The sequence below is a fragment of the Capsicum annuum genome, chromosome 4 (genome assembly GCF_002878395.1).
Source record: "Capsicum annuum cultivar UCD-10X-F1 chromosome 4, UCD10Xv1.1, whole genome shotgun sequence".
Classification (NCBI taxonomy): Eukaryota; Viridiplantae; Streptophyta; class Magnoliopsida; order Solanales; family Solanaceae; genus Capsicum; species Capsicum annuum.
Genome location: NC_061114.1, coordinates 143,834,664 through 143,852,242, shown reverse-complemented (window position 1 = coordinate 143,852,242; position 17,579 = coordinate 143,834,664).

The following is a 17,579-nucleotide window of genomic DNA, read 5'->3' as shown; positions in this document are numbered from 1 at the left end:
GGAATTATTTGCAATTTGTTTGTAATGATTTTTGGTTAACAACGCCTGAATATGACACTTTTGACTAAAAATCAAGATTTGAGAAGATCTTAGGATTATGTCTACCTAAAAGTAAAATCATGTGGGTTGATGATGGTTTAACATGAAGCCTAGTTGTTAACTAAAGGATAGGCTAGGTCGAAGACCATTTGATAATTCTTTCAATAAAATCACAGCAATTTCACCCATTGGATCTTCCGAGTACCTAACAAGTGTGCAGTTCGTAATCACCCAAAACCTCAATCAAGCATCCCTATTTCTAGGATGATGCTCTTGACATGATTTACACTCTAATTACACTTATTTCAAATATTGGAAAAGGTAGCAAACCATAGGCTTAATTTTCCATTATTGCCTTGTCCCCCTATAACCCTCTTTCAAGGTTGTTATGGGTTTACCTCATGTTCACCTGCATCCCTCTTTCAAGGATGATGAGGGTTCCTATAGTTTGGGGTTTTCACACATCAAACCCATTTAGATTTGGGGTTTCACCCATAAATTTCAACTCATAAATTCAAGTACTGGTGGAATCTACACTCAAGAACTAACAATCATGCAAAAACAACAACACCCACACATAATTATACTTTAGTTCAAAATAATCCCAAGACTAATTCACTTAGCTACTAATGAAGAAAGTAAAGAAAGATATACCATAGGTACTGTCCAAAGTATTCATTCTTCACAAAATACTAAGAAATCAAGCCTCCACAATTAGTTACACACTTGCCCAATTAGGGTTTCTTGCTTCAAATTCAAAATTGTCTATGAGGTAAGCAATACCCAAAGAAAAAACATTTTTTCCTTTAGGAGGTTTGTGATTCATCCAAGAGAATTTACAAAACTTTGGGTATAATCCAAATGGCCTTCAGATTACTAGAGAGGATGCTTCCGGGTCAAGTAACCCTTGATGACTTCTTTTGAGCTATAAAAAGGTGTTCATTGGATAATTATGATGACCAATGAGACTTAAGGGACATTAGAGAGGTCGATGGAAGACCAAACGGGGATAGAAACCCAAAAGAGGAGATGTGCCCCATCCTCTTTGAAGGTGCTCCCAACCCACTTTAGATCCGCTAGAGTGGATCAAAACTACTCACTACACCTTGGAATATGCCCCATGTGTGCCCCACATGCTCAAGCAAGTGCCTAAGGGCCTTTTATCTATTTGTCTTTCCCAAATAGGTCACTTATGGGACTATATGATGTAATAACCTATCCTAGACTATAAATAAGACTTCTTTTCATTCTAGTAAGTAGTTTATATTGAGTTATGAATTTGAACACTTGTGAGAGTGTGAGGCAAGTGTGGATTCACTTGTGTTGATCTTTTGTTTAGAAATGTGGGTTGCTTAGGAATTGGTTCCCTTGAGGTCTACATAAGATTTAGGTGCTTTGTTCGGTCCTAGATACACCCTTTATTTGCTTTCAATTCCTTACATTGTGTCTATCTTATTGCTTCTCTATCTATCTTTAGCTTTTGTATTTGTATCATAGTTTAGTTTTCAATTCCGTAATTTGTCCGTGTATCATTTGGTATCAGAACTGAGGTTAGAATCGTTCCCATGACTTGGGTTTTGCTATCTCAAAAATCAACAAAAAAGAGAGTCCAAAATTGAAAATTCCCAAAAAAGTAATATTCACATTTTAGTCCTAGGTCAAATTTTAATTTTTTATTTTGTATTTTTTCTTGTGTTTCTAGTGTTAGATTTGTGTTCTCTAGCTCTATAGGAGTCTTGGGTTCAAATTTGAGCTTAGTTGGAGTCCAATTGAGTTTTCTATCCTTGTTGGAAGCTTGGATTAAAGAAGTTTAATGCGAATTGAAAATCTGGAATTTTTGGTTGTGAATTTGAACAAAATGATGTTTGGAATGTGTTTATAAGGTTGAAAAGAGCCTCGGGTCAAAATTTCATCTCATTCCGACCATTGGTTCAAGAGTTAAAGCATTTTGATGTTTTGGTGTTCTTGAGGAAGATTCATATCTTCATCTTGAATTTTTAGCAAAAGGTGGTGTTTGATTCAAAAAAAAAGGAATAAAAGTGTGGAAAAAGTGTTTGTACAAAAGCATATAAGCAGATTCCACAAGAGATTACATAGAGGGACAAATTTGGAGGGCAATTTTGTTCAAACACAAAGGGAGAGGCGGCCAATCTACCTTGCATCTGCTCACAAGGTGCGTCTGGTTTGCCCTTGACCTATGGCCACACCTTAGGGCAGTATACAAGGCCCCAACCTACATCCAAGGTGACTTTAACCTGTGTCCCAACTGCTGGAGTAGGCTACCCAATGCAGATCAACCATACCCAACGCAAATCACCTCATTTTGACGTGAATCAACTTCCACAACACCAATCCAAGTTTATCAACACTTTCCAACATTAGTTCAAGTCTTAAAACATATCTTAACATCTCTAAAACTCCATTTTCAAGAATTAATTCTTAGTTTCCATTTATTGATTCTTAAATCTCTTCTTTGATTCTTAACTACTCATCAACTAGTAACTTATCTACTAAGTTGATTGATAGTTCTTGAGTCCTTTTCTTTCATTGTCCTACTTTTCTTTCAAGCTTTTATCTTTTGAATTCATTGTTAATTATTTACTCAAGTCCGTACATATTTTCTTTGAGTTGTTTCAAACAAAGATCTATTCCGACCTCAAGCCACAATTGGTACCAAGCTTTCTCATTGGAGTATAAATAATCTATCAATGCTTGCGACGCAAATTGAGAGATGAACTAAATGTGAAAACTTTGATAGCTTGTGAGGTTGATTTCTTAACCTTTAATGTGTTTGTTTACTTGGTGGGAGACAAAAAGAGTGCAAATAGAAAGAAATGGTATCCTGATCTTTGGATTGGGATGCATTGAAGAAACTTATGAGAGAGTGGTATGTTACAAAAAGGTTCAAGCAAGAGCAATTAACAAGGCTCTATAATTTAAGACAAGGCAGATGATACAAGAATAATGGCCGCCTTAGTTTTCGACGATATAATTCAAAGTCACTATGTGAAGAATCAAGATTTCGTCACATGGAGGGCACGGTATCATACTTGGAGGGGACATTTTGAGCCTACCATTGATCAAACCCAAGTGTGGAAGATTTCTTGGAGTCTTCAAGACTTAAGGACTCTTGGGTTTGGACCACCTTTGTTGGTCCACGATTTTGGTTCACTTTATTAAAAGAATTTTGGTCACTTAGCCTTATGGGCATTTTGGACAATTCATATTATTTTCCAACACACCAAGGCCACCCTTGGTCATTAAGGGTAGTGTAGTCTTTTTTTGCCTTCTTTTGTAATATACTATAAATAGGACTTCTTAGGTCTTTTATCATGAGTTTATGAAAGATGAAAGATTGAAACTTTAAAAATCCTCTCTGTTGAGAGTAGAACACTTTGTCTTAGTTAGGGCTTGGAAAAGCTAGTATTGATCTTTGCTTGGAAACTGTGGATCATGATGTGAGTTGATTCCCTTAGCGGTCACCGTAAAAGTGTGGTTTTGATTGTTACATTCATTAGAGGTTTTTGATTTTAATACTCTATAGTTCTTAATCTTGTAATAATCTTGGTCTCACTATCTATCCTTTACTTTTGTTGTTGCTATCTTGTGTAGTCGACTATTTTGGGTCCTTTATTGAATTCGAAACTTGTGTTATTATTATTCATCTTGTTCCTCACATTTTTTAGATGTTTTTGGTGTTATATACATCGTTGTATCTGGTATTCTTCTTGTTGATAGCGAATCCGAGAGTGATCTCCATCTCTGTCCTCGGATCCTTAAGATTGTGGACTAATTTGGAGTGTGTTTCATGCTTTTCTTATCTTTCTCGTATCATTTGGTATCAAAGAATGGCTTTATTTTGTTCCCACAATATGAATCTTGGGCTTGCTAGCTTGAAAATTAAAAAAAAGTATTTGAAATCTGAAAATTCCAGAAAAAGAACAATCTGTCCATGCTTGTTCTTTGCCAAAAATTGTGTTTTTGTTGTGTCTTCGCCGAGATTTTTACTTGTCTTTGTTGTCTATAAGTATTAGTTTTATTCCTCTCCAACACATTGGGTCTACATCTTGATTTGAGTTTGTATTTTGATGTTGTTGTTGTGAACATAAGCTTGGCCCATTGTTATTGAATATTGTTGTGGTAGACATTGTGGTTGAGAAGCTTGACTGGCCATGTGTTTGGTTGTTGTTTTTGAAAGAAGTGTTGTTGTTTTTGTTCTTGGTGAATGTTGTTGCTGTTTTTGAAGTTCTTCAAAACCTTTATCTCCTGTAAAAATAGAAGACAAATACTAAAGACACTTGGCCGTTTGTTGTTGTGGATTGGAGTTGGCCGTTGGGATTTTTGTTGTTCTTGAAGATTGTTGTTGTTGTTATTGGTGTGGTTGTTGTTGTTCTTTAAGTTCTTCACCTTCCTTCATATATTTTTAGAACATAAAGTGAATGATAGATCCTAAAAGGTGAAGGAAAGAAGTGTAAGTAATTGTTAGTCTTGAAAGACCCCCAACAACCAAAAGACTTTACATTACTTCTCAACCACTTTCCCATTAAACAAGGGTCTATGTTTTAAGGAAAAGTACTACACAAGTCAAGTCTTGAAATTTGAAACTTGAAAACAGGCTCCAAGACTTATTCTTCCCTCCTTAAAACAAATTCCACCAATCCAAATTTAAATCGGTCAAGACTTGGGCTTTGGAAAATACGAATTGTAGAAACCGCAACCAATACGTTCTGCCACATCATCAAGTTACTGTTCATGCATCAAATTTTGGCTCAAATTTTAGATTATTAGTTTTACTTTATTGTTTCCTTAGTTTCGTGTCTTGATTCTAGAATTAATTAACAACTAGTAATCACCTACTTAGTTGTAGGTTAATTATTGAATCCGTTCCTTTCGTGTCTTCGTTATTTGTCTGCTTTTTTCTCATTTTTAACTCATAGTGACTTCTTTGTTTCAAGTTCATAAGTAAATTTTATGTTTGTGTCTTGAGTTGATAAAAAAGAATCTATTCCTGCCTCCAAGTAGAATTGACATCCTATTGACTACCGGAGCATAAGCAACTTTCAATACTCGCCGCTCCAATTGTGAGAATCACAAAGGTGAGTGTATACGAGTGTTAGTGAGAAGCTTTTACTACTAAAATTATGTGTTCATTGTGTAGGTACAAAGGTGATGTAAGGGGAACATGTCTTCGATAGCTGGGGATTATTGTGACTCCAATATGGGAGACTATGATTGTAGTGAGGGGTTTTATGGCTACAAAGTTGAGAGAGATTGAGAGGCTATGAAAATAGCCATGAACAAAACTTGGGAAGATTTGGGAGTTGCAGTTTTAAGGGAGAAAATAAGGTGAATGAAATGCCTAGTTCTTATAGTGAGTTTGGAGATGATGTAGGACCTCGTGAATGTTCTTATGATGACATTGGGACATATGAGGAGTCTTATACTTCTCACCCCAAACCTAGATTTGGAGTTAGGTGTAACCCATTAATTTGCAAAACTTATGAGAGCTATGATGAGAGTGCACGTAAGGAGTGTGAAGATTCATATTCTTCACCTTGTTGTAATTCTTATAATGGTCAATATAGTGTGAATGATTATATTAGTTCAAGTAGAGGTTGTCTAATGAGAAGAAAAGGGTTTGTATCTCCAAAACTAAGGGGTACTTGTGTGCATTATAATGTTGATCTGAGAAGGAGTATACACTCCAAAAAGGTGACCATTTATGGAATATCGGGCTGGCTTATTGTATTGAATGATAGGTACTATAAAAACTACATCCTTCCATCCATGGTTAACTACTTGGGGTTGTTTTGAGAGACTTTACTTATTTCATACTCGTTGGATGAGTTCAAGGTTACCGAGAGGGTAAAAGTTATCTTCTCCCAATATGAATACCATGAGGAGGTATGGTGCAATGGTCTTCCCTTTCCCTATGATCATGTATACTTAGGTGCCGATTGATTTGCATGACATCAAGTTCCTAACATATAAAATTGTCCTAGTGTTGTAAGAGACCAATAAGGGAATCACCTCATGACTTTCTTGCTGCCCAAGCCACAAAAAGTAGAGCCTACCTACTCCAATCCGAATTATTATGAGAGACAAAAGATTGACAGGAGTAAGGGAGTGCAAGGTGGTAATATAAAAGTGGAAAAAGGAGAGGTTGTGTGAAGCAAAGTGAAGGGATTACCACCAAACCGTGCTAACATAGGCTGTCCTTCTATTTCTAAGGACATTTGTGTAGGTACTAAAGGAGAACAATGCCAAAAAAAAGTTTCTACCCAAGCTTATGGAGGACCTTCACACCATGGAAAATAAGAATCTACTCAAGAAATTCAAGGTAAAATAGCTAACTCTTACACTTTGGTGCATGAGAATGATATTGGTGTGGCTAGTAGCCCATTGAGTATGAGTAGTAGCTTACTTACTTGTGACTTAAATTATTCTTTGTCTCTTGTTGATTATGTAAATGTTGTGAGTGTGGATACACTATTTGATCCTATTGATGACCAAATGGACTCTTCTTGTAAGATCAATTTATGTCCACCTAGTGTTAAAACCTATATGTTGAATGAAAGTACATCGTCTTGTGTAATCAGTGTTGACAGCTTACTTGTGAAAATTGTCCACCACTTGAGTATGTGTGTGATGTGATTAATAGAACTCAAGTGAGTGAAGTACTTGAAAATATTGGTCACTAAAATGGGAGTGAATTCGAGAGCCATTCTTTGGACAATTTTATACTTGAAATGTCTTTGAAACATGATATTGATCTTTTAGAGAGTGATGAACGTGTTTGTTCTGAATCTTCCTGAGAAATAGATCATGCTCTCTTTAGGTATAATGTCTTATTTGAAGATGATTTAAACACTCCTAATGAACCTAGGGATGAGAATGGTGGTATAGCTTGCCTTGAATGCTATAGTCGATATGCTAACCCACTATGGTGTGACAACATTCCTCCTAAATATGGAAATCTCTTTTTGAAAGGTAAGAGTACTCTTAAGAGTAATAAATGTGTAGTCCTTCTTGAAAACCCGAGGGCAAAGGTGTCATTGACTCCTTGGGGTAATGTTCCTAAATGTGCATCCTTTTTTGACACACTTGTGCCTAAATTGCATGAATTCCAACTTATGGATGCCAAGTTTTCTAGTTATTTGAAGGAAAGATGTGTATGTGTTTAAATGCTTATTCTTCACCCGTGAATGCCTTTGCACGTGATTCTTTCCTATACTACCTCTTTGCCTATAATGACGTCCATGCTAGTTTTGGATTTGTTTTATGTCGAGATTGGAAGTTTGTTGGTCTATCCATGTGTGTACGTGATAATGCTAAATGGATTTTATGGGATTTAGAACCAATCGAAACCCCCCTTGGTGTAGTATTTTTCTGAGATAAAGAAGCAATGGTGTCCTATGGCTCATAAGATGATGGAAGTTCTACCTTATAGATTATTTGATACCATCAGGACCTATGTAGTTTCTTTATCTCTTAGTGTTCCCATAACCAAATCCTTTATGCACCTTTTATTGAGCTTTTAATATTTGATTCAAAAGATCCTTGGTTATATTTCAAATATGTGCAATGTTGGTCTGTTGAGATGATTTATTTTGCTAACCCTAACCCTCATGCCATGAGGAGTTTGTAATTGTTTGCCTTCTCTTTGATTTTGCAAGGTTTGGATTCGAGGTCGAATCCTTTTCAAGAAGGGGAGGATGATACATGAATAATGGTTGCCTTATCTTTCAACGACATCATTCAAAGTCACTATGTGAAGAATCAATCTTTGGTCACATGGAGGGCACAGGATCATACTTGGAGGGGATGTTTTCAGCCTACCATTGATCAAACCCGAGTGTTAAAGATTGCTTGGAGCCTTGAAGAGTTAAGGACTCTCGGGTTTGGACCACCTTTGTTGGTTTAGGGTTTTGGTTTACTTTACATTTTGGTCACTTAGCCTTAAGGGCATTTTGGACAATTTATATTGCTTTCCAACACACCAAGGCTACCCTTGGTCATTAAGGGTAGTCTAGTCTTTATTTCTTTATTTTGTAATATACTATAAATAGGACTTTTTGGGTCTTCTCTCATGAATTTATGAAAGATGAAGGATTGAAACATTAAAAATCCACTCTCAACACTTAGTCTTAGTTAGAGCTTAGAAAAACTAGTATTGATCTTTGCTTGGAAACGGTGGATATTGAGGTGAGTTGATTCCCTTGGTCGTCACCGTAAGAGTATGGTTTTGATTAGTACATTCATTAGGGGTTTTTGATTTTATTACACTCTTTAGTTCTCAATCTTTTAATAATCTTGGTCTCACTATCTATCCTTTACTTTTGTTGTTGTCATCTTGTGTAGTGGACTGTTTTGGGTCCTTTGTTGAATCCGAAACTTGTGTTATTGTTATTCATCTTGTTCCTCATGTTTTGTAGCTGTTTTTGGTGTTATATACACCATTTTATCTTGTATTCTTCTTGTTGATAGCAAATCCGAGAGTGGTCTCCATCTTGGTCCTCGGATCCTTAAGATTGTGGACTGATTTGGAGTGTGTTTCGTGCTTTCCTTGTCTTTAATGTATCAGTGGTAGAGGTGTGGTAGACTATTATAAGGAGTTTCAAAACTTGATACTTCATCTTGAGATTATTGAACCTACAAATCATTTTATGGCTCGATTAAAAGGTGGTTTAGATTATGAATTTGCTTCTCAACTAGTTGTCATTAAGTATGACCGAATACAAGATCTTGTTGAAAGGGCCATTGAGGTTGAAAGGAATAAAAATGCCAAGAAGTCCTTCAATAAAGGTTATATTTCTTCTACTTCCTCTGGGTGAAAAAAGAACAAGGATTTTAATAATCCCATTGATAAGGCAATCCAAAGGTATCCACCAAGGAATGAAGGTAATCCACTTCTAATCCCAATTCTAAAGGTATTACTTACTTAGAATGTCACGGTTGGAGTCAAAGGTCTAGTGAATGCCCTAATCGAAGGAACATAGTATTGGTGGAGGGTAATCCTTACTTTGTTAGAGATATGGTGGAAAAAAATAATGGTGGTGAGGAAAGCCCTCAAGAGAATAATGACCTTAGAAGTGAAGGGGAATTAGCAGAAGTTGAAGTGGACTTTAATGTACCTTGTGGATTGATGATGAAAGTTTCCAATGAAGATGTTTGTCCCGAAGAAGGAAAGGTCTTTAATCTTAGCCTCATGCTGAGGAGGGATATAAATTGTGAAGATGAGGAGCTTTAGGATCAAGAAGCAGAGCTTAGTGACAAACCTAAGCCCTTGTTATTCACTACATTTGGCGCAAGAATTGTGCATACATCCAAATTGATGCATGAGAAAATAAGTCCACATGGTCCAAGTTTAGAAGGCAAGAGAGCAAGCTCTTGTCTTTTCTCCAAAGGTATGTGCCTAACCCTCTATTATTTATAGCTTCCTTGGAATCATGATGACATTTAACCTAGAATGGACGACTTTACAAAGATATTTGACTTAAAATCCTACAAAGATGGTGTTGATGTCTCTTGGAATGACTTAAATATGCATAAAATATGTGTCGATGTAACACCTCAATTTTCTGAATCAGAATGCTACATGGTGCTCATGACCCCAAAGGACCACAAGCTAACCCATGACTGATATCTGTACCTGTTTACTACATAATATACAAAAAATGCAGAAACATTAATATGAAAGGCCATAAGGTTCGAACTAAATAAATGTCTGATAACAAAATATCTAAAAAAGGTATAACAATACCAAAACAAGTCATAAATACTGAAAATAATGAGATCAGAATATCTAATCTGACATCTAGTCTGAAATCCTCTAACTGAACTGAATAAGGAGTTGAAGGAACATGTCTCCAACTAACTCCAACTAGCAACTGAATAGTAAATGTAGCAATAATCATATCGTTCTCGAATGAGAAGGACTCACTGTAAACTCTGAACACTGGAATGCTACTGCTGATTTGGAGCTCGTGCCTCTAAACCTATAGTGTAACATAAGAGAAAGAACCATAGTGCAAATGTGTTAGTACATCTGAATGTACTGAGTATATGAGTGAGGTAGGCTAAATGCAAAGGGTTATATGCATGAACAATGCTGACTAATATGAATGTGAGAATACATATATGCATACATAACTGTAACTGAACTCGTAGAGATACTGACTACTGAGTCTGAATACTAACAACATGAGTGTACTAATACTGAGTTACTAAATAGATGAATGACTATTTCTGACAGTTCAAATTACGAAGAACTGGTCTGGTTGACTATGTCTGACAGTTCTGAAGCTGAATATTGATATCATGAATTTTGATAAATGATATGACTGATACTTGAGTTCATAAAACTGATATAACTGATATAACTATGATGATCGTCCCAACCGATGTGACTAATATTGAGCGACTGTATTTGACAATCTAAGTTCTAATGGAACTATCTGAGTTCTATTTTATATGGAGTACCTGAATTTGAGATCAGTCCTATCTAGCGGGTGATCTTTAAATCTGATGATTCTGATACTGTTTAACTATAGTTGATATCAGTCCTGTCTAATGGGTGATCTTGAAGTCTATTTATAATGATAAGGATTGATTATCTCTAACAGTACTGAATCTATACTACTAAATTGAGTTGACTGTATTTGACAGTCCTAAATCTGTAACTAAAACTGTGGGATGTGTTCATCTAACCAACATGCCCCAAGCTAAGCTGACTGAGGTCCAATCTCTGCCCTGACTGGAAGGGTGTCAGTACCGCACCACCAGTAAAGACATCTGCTGTGGAGTCAATTCTAATCTAGCAGGTGACTCCTGGGATCAGTCCTATACATATAAATATGCTAACGGGTGACCCCTGAGTATGTTAGTCCTATCTAACAGATGGCATCTCATACCTATGCTGGTAACGTAGTTCTAGAACTTAGGGATTGCTTCTAGAGATCTCAGTCCTATTCTAGCTGGTGAGCCCCTATCCCTTGGTTCGCTCGATGCATAATCCTACTCCTATATGAAAGACACTAAAATGAATAACTGGGATGAACTAAATAACTTAACTGAACTGATTTACTAAACTGATACTGATTAACTGAACTGAAAATAGTGGTATTGTTTAGTAGATCTAAAGCTGAGTTTACTGGATTCTGATGATGGATGGAATATAATGAGTTCTGAGAACTGATTAAGAGTACTGAAGTTACTGAGATTTACTATGATTACTGAGGTTACTGAGCACTGAGATTACTAAGAATACTGAACTACCGAGATTACTGAGTTTTCCTGAGTCACATGACTGGCTGATTTCTATAGATCATGGCTTGACTGAGAGTATCATGAAAACATAACATGGCTCTAGGTACACAACTATATTTTTTGGGTATGAATATCCCCAGGACTCGATAGAAGGAAATTGATGCACATGACATGACTTGATCGTAAGATTTGAGTCCACAATTCACATTATCATAAATAGAGGATATAATACATCATTTAGTTCCTCAACATATTAAGCATGGTAGGGAGTGCATATCTATATTTCATGTGCATATTGTATATCTCCATTGTCATACATGCTTCATACCATAACAATAGCAACACATGAAAAGCATGGAATTCATATTAAAGTATATACCTAACATGGACTTGTCATTTAAACATCATGGAACCATATAAACATGAATTACTCGCATCCAAAGAATTTTATCGAACACCTTACATGCAATCTTTAAGGCATAGGTGTGTTTCATAACTTGTACCATTTTACACCACCTAAGGTTCATAGTTTTCAACTAACAAGCATATATCTTCCATGAAAACAACACTAGATATCATCTTGAAACTTAAACAACAATCATCAACATTTATATGCTCATCCACCATCAAAAGTTCATAAAATAGTATTTAAAACATGATTCTTGAGCTCTATGAATGGATTGGATACATAGATGAACACTACGCATACCTTAGAAAGGAAACCTTGATGATTTACTGGAGAGTTCTTGGATTGGGAAACTTAATTCTTGATTATCTTGTAAAAAGACTTGAATCTTGCTTTTGAGAGATGAGTTTGATGGAAATCCTAATCTTGTGGTTGAGAGCATAAGAGAGGATTTTTGAGATGCTTAACTGAAGAAAAATAACAAAAATTACGCCTCTTTAGGGTTATAAGTCATGGAAAGTGAATCGAAAAGATCAAAATACCCTTATGAAATAAATTTCTAGTTGCTGAAAATAATAGCTGATGACATTTGTGACAAGGCGTCAAAAATTTGGTAAGCCATCAAAAATATCATCACACAGAAGCTGGATTCTGCCTAAGACTGATGACATTTGTGAAATGGTGTCAAAAATGTGGTAAGCCATCAAAAATGTCATCACATAGAGGCTGGATTCTTCCTAAGGCTGATGACATTTGTGACATGGCGTCAAAAATATGGTAAGTTACCACGAATGTCGTCACACTGTTTCCAGCCTGATATGCTAGAGTAAAATAGGAATAACTCTTTGCTCTAATATTGGATTTAGGTGAAATTGGTATTGTTAGAAATCTAATTCAAATATATATCTGTTGATAGGTCATGAGCTTAAAAATTCCAAGTATAATGAGGGATATGCTCATTTGAAGTTGACTATACCAATATCCTTCTCAAGAATTCAATCGGTATGGAATGTTTTGATTCGTCTGATAGCTGGGAGTTTTTGAAGCCTTAATATACATCTAACATACTCATAAAACTATAAAAGAACCATGATGTACTATGTATGAGATTGGTACATGGCTCTAATATTGGTTTGGGTTTTTTGGGGTGTTAAATATCTCTCCTTGGGAACATTCATCCTCAAATAATACTGGCTGAGATGAGAGAAAAGACAACTTACACGAATATATAGCATGAATGACTGATCATTATTTCATGGCTGACATGACTGAAAACTGAGCATATCATACTACACATGCATATCTGATGCATGACTATATGACTGACATGATACGTGAATGCATGATTGAAAGTACTGATAAGCTGACCATGCATATCTGATGCATGAATACATGACTGAACTAAATTATGAACATGCGACTAAACATGCAATGGTAAAGGCACTAAGATTGAACTGAAACATGAGAGCATGACTGATTCTACTACGTGATATATGGACTGAACATCATGAACTAAACTGAATCTCTGAATACTTGACTGACAGCTGAGGTCTAACTTGAAAGTCAACTTATGAGTACCCTCTATTCTAGACTGAATTCATTATGCAAGGAGAAATTAAAGGATCTAAGGCATGAGAGAGTTAAGAGAAAGTGGGGTATCTCCTCCTTGGGACGCTATGTCCTTCTAAGAACGCTTACCTTACAGAGATACTAGGTGATGCACAGGGCATCTATGAATTAGATCATAACTAAACTTTGGGAGTCTGAAACTAATGAATGATGCCTGAGATGAACTAAACTTGCAACTACTAGGAGGTTATACCTTAAAATTGTTACATTCTCTGAGGTTTTGGATAGCATGAATAGATGCAAGGATAAGAAAACAAGCTATAAAAATCTGACTGCTCGTTTGCTAAACTGACTTGCTGGCTTTACTAGCTAACTCATACTAAATAATATGCTTGAATGAGAGAAAGAGATCTAACAATGAATACTATGAACATAAAAGAATGGTAACATACCCGAATCTAAGTCAGGGAAACTTTCTTGATTAGGACGGGTCTGGAGTGCATAAAGTCTATTATGATGCTGACCACTATTGGTACCTTGTTGATGCAACTCCTTACCTCTATGTGCAAGAACTCTACACTCTCATAGCTTGTGGCCTGGATTGCCATACCTGAAGCATACATCAGTGCCTGCCATATATGTACCTAGACGATTTTTACCATACTCTTCATAAAGCGGATAAGTAAGACCTCTATTTTCACTACCCTGGGTCTCAGAGCCTAGCACTCCATCATAACGGTCATCTCTAGACTTAGGTGCTGGTACACTAGCTGAGGATAGAGTTGTGAATGAAATTTTCTAACTATACTGAGAACGGTTACCACTCTGTGACTTAGGCTAAGCAAAGCTAAAAGTACCTGTCCTTGCTCTCTTACTTTGTCTCTCTCTCATCCTAATTTTCTGCTCCTCTATCAGCTGAGCATGTGTCATAAGTCTGGCTAAAGTCATATCACTATTTAACATGGCAGATCTGCACTCATTTACCATACTATCATTCACCCCTGATACAAACTTACTTATCTTAGCTCTACCGTTTGCAACCACATGAGGGGCATATCTGGCTAATTGAGTAAACTTGAGAGAATACTCCTTTACCGACATACTGCCCTACCTGAGGTTGATAAACTCTAGCACCTTAGATTCTCTAAACTCTAGCGGAATGAATCTATTAAGAAAAACATAGGGCCTGCATCATCTAACCTTTCTGACTTTCACTGCTTGTACCAAGTATGAACGACATCCTGTAATTGGTATGCAGCTAACTCAACACTCTGAATAGTAGTAACCCCCATAACATCTGTCATCTTTTGAACCCGATCTAGAAATCCCTGTGGGTCCTCATCTGACTTAGACCCTGTGAAGGAAGGAGGATTCATTCAGGTGAAGTCCCAAATTCTAGCTGCAGCTAAATTGGCCACTGGGTTGGCCAGAACGATAGCTGGTCATTTATTCTGGGCAGCGACTGATTGATAAAGAGTGGTGAATGTGGCCTTGAACTCCCCATGAGAAACATGATCGCCCAAAGGGTCTTCGAGCTGAAGGGCTGACTGATTGCCATTTCTTCTTTTAAGAGGTATTTCAGTAGATGAAAGAGAGAAATAGATTAGACTGAGATTATGCTCACTGGCATGACATGAATACTGAAAGAAGGGAAACTATTCCTAAAACATCTCATAGCCTCCTGCATGTAAGTGTGGTGCAAAATACATGAACGTACAAGACTCTACTAGATGCGGCTTTCAGACTTCCTAGGAATCTATTGAAACTTAGGCTCTGATACTAAGTTTGTAACACCTCCATTTTCTGAACCGAAATGCTACACGGTGCTCATGACCTCGAAGGACCGCAAGCTAACCCATGACTGATATCTATACGTATATACTGCATAATATAGATAAAATATGGAAATATGAACATGAAAGGCCATAAGGTTCAAACTAAATAAACGTCTGATAACAAAATAATTGAAAATGGTATAATAATACCAAAACAAGTCATAAATACTAAAAATAATGAGATCTGAATATCTAATCTGACATCTAGTTTGAAAGCCTTTAACTAAACTGAATAAGGAATTGAAGGAACATGTCTCCAACTAACTCTATCTATCAACTGAATAGTAAATATACCAATAATCATATCATCCTTGAATGAGAAGGACTCACTGCAAAATCTGAACACTAGAATGCTACTGCTGATCTGGAGCTCGTGCCTCTAAACCTATAGTGTAACATAAGAAAAAGCACCATAGTGCAAATGCGTCAGTACGTCTGAATGTACTGAGTATATGAGTGAGGTAGGCTAAATACAAAGGGTTATATGCATGAACAATACTGACTAATGTGAACGTGAGAATACATACATGCATACATAACTGTAACTGAACTCGTGGAGATACTAACTACTGAGTCTAAATACTGATAATATGAGTGTACTGATACTGAGATACTGAATAGATAAACTACTATTTCTGACAATTTGAATTATGAAGAACTGGTCTGGTTGACTGTGTTTGACAGTCCTGAAGCTGAATAGTGATAATATGAATTCTGATAATTGATATGACTGATACATGAGTTCAGAAAACTAATATAACTGTGATGATTGGCCTAACCGATGTAATTGATACTGAGCGACTATATTTGACAGTCTAAGTTTTGATAAAACTATCTGAGTTTTTTTTATATGGAGTAACAGAATTAGAGATTAATCCTATCTAGTGGGTGATCTTTAAATCTGATGATTCTGATACTGTTTAACTATAGTTGAGATCATTCCTATCTAATGGGTGATCCTGAATTTTATTTATAATGATAAGGATTGATCATCTCTAACAATACTAAATTTGTACTACTGAACTGAGGTGATTATATCTGACAGTTCTAAATCTGTAAATGAAATTGTGGGATGTGTTCATCTAACCGACATGCCCCAAGCTAAGCTGACTGGGGTTCAATCTCTGCCCTGACTAGAAGGGTAGCCATACTGTGCCACCAGTAAAGACATCTATTATGGAGTCAGTCCTAACCTAGCGGGTGACTTCTGGGATCAGTCCTATATATATAAATATGCTAACTGGTGACCCCTGAGTGTGTCAGTCCTATCTAATGGGTGACATCTTATACCTACATTGGCAACGTAGTTCTGGATCTTAGGGATTGCTTCTAGGGATCTCAGTCCTATTCTAGCGGATGAGCCCTCATCCCTAGGTTTGTTCGATGGTAAATCCTACTCCTATATGAAAGACACTGAACTGAATAACTAGGCTGAACTAAATAACTTAACTGAACTGATTTGCTGAACTAATACTGATTAATTGAACTGAAAATAGTGGTATTATTTAGCGGAGCTAAATCTGAGTTTACTGGATTGTAATGATGAATGGAATATAATGAGTTCTGAGGACTGATTAAACATATTGATATTACTGAGATTTACTGTGATTACTGAGGTTACTGAGCACTGAGATTTCTGAGAATACTGGACTACTGAGATTACTGATTTTTCCTGAGTCACATGACTGACTAATTTCTATAGATCATGGCTTGACTGAGAGTATCATTAAAACATGACATGGCTCTAGGCACACAGCCATATTTTTCTGGTATGAATACCCCCAGGACTCGATAGAAGGAAACTGACGCACATGACATGACTTGATCGCAAGATTTGAGTCCATAATTCACATTATCATAAATAGAGGATATAATACATCATTTAGTTCCTTAACATATTAAGCATGGTAGGGAGTGCATAGCTACATTTCATGTGCATATTGTATATCTCCATTGTCTTACATGATTCATAACACAACAATAGCAACACATGAAAAGCATGGAATTAATATTAAAGTATATAGCTAACATGGACTTGTCATTTAGACATCATGGAACCATATAAACATGAATTACTAGCATCCTAAGCATTTTATCGAACACCTTGCATGCAATCTTTAAGGCATAGGTGTGTTTCATAACTTGTATCATTTTACACCATCTAAGGTTTATAGTTTTCAACTAACAATCATATATATTCCATGAAAACACCACTAGATATCATCTTGAAACTTAAACAATAATCATCAACATGTACATGCTCATATCCACAAAGAGTTCACAAAATAGTATTTAAAAATAGTTCTTGAGCTCTATGAATGGATTGGATACATAGATGAACACTACGCATACCTTAGAAAGGAAACCTTGATGATTTGCTGAAGAGTTCTTGTATTGGGAAACTTAATTCTTGATTATCTTAGAAAAAGGCTTGAATTTGTCTTTTGAAAGATGAGTTTGAT